A 3,329-nucleotide genomic window follows, 5' to 3' on the forward strand; every position below is an offset into this window, starting at 1 on the left:
CCCTTCCAGCCCAAATGTCTATGAAATCTATGAAACAATCTTTGATAGCTTGATAAATACCAAACTAGCAAAAACCCTCTCTTGCATCTTCTTTGCTCCCAAGTGACCTGCCCATAGTCCATCGTGGGCTAATATTAACACTTAGTTTGAGTACTGCTTTGGCACTAACTAGTACTACCAGGTCCCTGTAGGTTTGTTTCTTGCAGCCCTCACCAGTAGATGTCCTTGTAATTCAAAATGAAGATTCTAAGAAGCCAGATTTGGGTCTACTCCAATACCATGTATTCAACCCAACCAAGCAACCAAGAAATAAACACAATTCCCTTTCACTTTGGATGAAATTTGGATCCTCTCCTACCTAGTCCAATCCACCTTCCAAATAACTTCTTGAGGCATGTTGTCACCCTGAAGTTGCCCCTGGGTGTCTAGGTCACACTGAATCCCAATGCCTTTTCCTGGCCTTTTTCTACAGGCTCCCTGGCCAGCAAATGCCACTATCCTGACCCTCCATCATTCTCAGTGATATCTGGAACAGGGTCCAGACAGTTTTGGGGTCTGAAAATGGAAATATTTCCTCCAGTGCTGCTCAACTGGATTGAGATTGACCATATTCATCTCAACTATTTGGGCCAACTGTAACATTTTGGACACTGAACCCAATCTCACCCAATCACCATGGGATAGGTTAGGTGACTGGCCACTGTGGCAACAATCCAAACTTCCTGTCCCCTAACAGTTAGGCTTACTAGGACTGTGGGCTATGGCCTAATGCCCCTGTGGACACATTCCACTTTTTAGAAGTCAGGGAAGGCAGGATCCACAAACTGCTGGTATATAAAGGTCTGTCTGGACCTTGAAATCTACCAGACCCATGAACTGGATATCATTTATTTTAACAGGCACCACATATCCCTTTAGGTGTGAACCCTCCCTCCCACAGTCCGTGTGTAGGCAGTCATTGTACTGCTGGCCCTCCTCACCATATCCAAAATAAGTCAAGCAATCACCATGTTTCCTTATCCAGCTGCTACCTGCTCCAAGTTACTCTCTTTCCACCAAGTGGTCCTTCAAAGGTAGACCACTGGCCCACAGACTTGAAGGAGATTGACCTGAGGCCCTGGATGGTAGTGTCCCAAACAAACATCCCTTACATTCGTCTCTTCTGCAGTCTCAGTCTCCCAGAATTTGGGTCCCATTGGGTCCCCTGGTTATCCTTACAGTGCATGTCTGCCTCCATAAAGTTTTTGACTCATCCAGATCGGACATGTGTTGTGGTAGACTCACTTCCAGGATCCCACTGGGAGTATGGAGCAAAACCGTGCTTAAGTTATCAGGTACCATGACTCCGGATTTAACAAGTGGGTACAAAAGTCCTTCAGTCTTTTAGTAACTGCTTGGGGCTGAGCATTCGGATCAAATGCCTCCTGCCCAAATCTACATTCATATGCTTCTTTTGTTAGACCCAAATGATCCAATACAGCAATTTTATAATCCCAGGCCAAAGCAGTCCCAAGGCTCCAGTAGGCTTCCTGAACTTCCCCAGTTAAAAAGAGAACTGTTTTATTATCCCAGAGCTTCTGTGGCCACTGGTAGGCCCCTGCCACAGGTTTAAAGGTCTCTAAGAAGACCGTTGGGTCATCTTCTGGACCCAGATGCAAGAGACTCCACCATCTGGGAACACAGTGAGACACCAGTCTGTGTGAGGGTCTTCTCATTTTCTGAAAGATACTGCATAAATTGCTGGTGCTTCCCCTGGGACTGCTGCTATTGTAGGTGTAGGTGCTGTTATAACTGCTGCTGTCGCAGGCCTTCTAGTGCTATCAGAGCTTCTGACTCCACGGTGCTGGGTACGTTTAAGCTGCCTGCACTCTCTGCCACATGTAAGTGGGTCACGCACCCAGCTTCCTTATCTAAGCCAGTCAGCACTGCATTCAGGATTTCCAGCCTATTTATTTTACACAGGGCAACCTCATCTCCACAGGAAACGAAACAAAATAAATGTGCAAACAATAATCAAACAAAACCAAAACCTGCTGTCCTCCTTCAGATGTGGAGAAGAACAATCCAGGCTCTGTTCTTTTCCCACTGCCTCTTCTCTCTCCTTTGCACTATGTTTCTGGACCTTTTAACCTTCTTTGTAGCCCAACCCCTCCTTACTAGGCCTCAGTTGCAGCTGGCTCCCAGCCTTCCAGCCAAGCAGACTATTAAATGTTAACCAACTGCAGCTGGGTCTCAGCCCCATAAAGGCCAAGTACCTCCTTACAAAAGCCATATGTCTGTAGTTTATGACTCCATGGCTCATTATAATCTACCTGATACCTGGTAATTTCTCTTCATTCCACAGTTGTTAACAACCCTCTCTCCTTTTGGATGGCCTTGATGTTCCATTAATCAAGCTATCCATCCTTTCTTCTGCAATTTTGCTATCTTGTAACCATTCCTGGTAATATCTCTCTTCTATTTCATGGCCCTGCAGACTGTTTTTAGCTATAGCTAAAAACCTTATCTCGAGTGTGGTAATATTAACTCAGATGAACATTAACTGAGATGTAGAATTAACTGACTGTGAAGAGTTAGATGCACTGTCAAGATGATAGATTTTTGTTTCATAAATCTGAATAAGAAATACACATTTAACTATAATGACTAGAGGACTAATAAAACAATTTGACTATTTTTGCCTAGCTTGTTTGTTTTTTTAAAACTGTATATATAATCTAGCAAATTAGGTTTAGCAATGTTCTTAAACTGAATAATGTAGCTCTAGGCCCCTACCATATTAGTAAAACTTTCAGTTTCTCTTTAACTGGAGAAAAATGTGTGTTGTGTTATATGTTATGATGCACCACACCATCTGCACCCCACTTTTCAAATTCTTAGATCTGCCTATGGATGAATGTATTGTTATAACTCTATCAAACACACAGCACAGGACTCTTATTAAACTAATTGTTAGGGTGATGCTCTTCTGGCACCTGTATTTCTATTCAATAGAGCAGTAGTTTGAGTTTGGAAGTGTCCTTATTTTATAGTAGTCTAGAAGGGGATGGAACCCTTTTACTTTTTAAATGCGACTTAGTACCATGTTTTAAAATTACCCTGGAAAACATGGACAGATTTAGGCAGAGAGAAGAGCCAAGCCTAATATGAAATGAAGAGGATGATGCTCTTGTGAAAATAAGAAAAAGTGTGGGCTGGGGAAGGGGTGGAGCAAGGATTTTATAGAAAATCTTATCTTACTTTTTTTTTCCCCCATAGATTCATAGATTCCAGGGTCAGAAGGGACCTCAATGGGCCATCTAGAAAAGGATCACCAAGCCTGGGATCAT

At 43.1% G+C, this 3,329-nt stretch overlaps 1 protein-coding gene across 3 annotated transcripts in view; it reads right to left on the reverse strand.

Moving 5' to 3' along the window:
• Positions 1–3,329, reverse strand: part of CTBP1 (C-terminal binding protein 1) — a 364,798-nt gene that overhangs the window by 170,251 nt on the left and 191,218 nt on the right. The window lies entirely within an intron of this gene.

The sequence above is a fragment of the Gavialis gangeticus genome, unplaced genomic scaffold, assembly GCF_001723915.1.
Source record: "Gavialis gangeticus isolate Ggan-Ray unplaced genomic scaffold, GavGan_comp1, whole genome shotgun sequence".
Taxonomy (NCBI): Eukaryota; Metazoa; Chordata; order Crocodylia; family Gavialidae; genus Gavialis; species Gavialis gangeticus.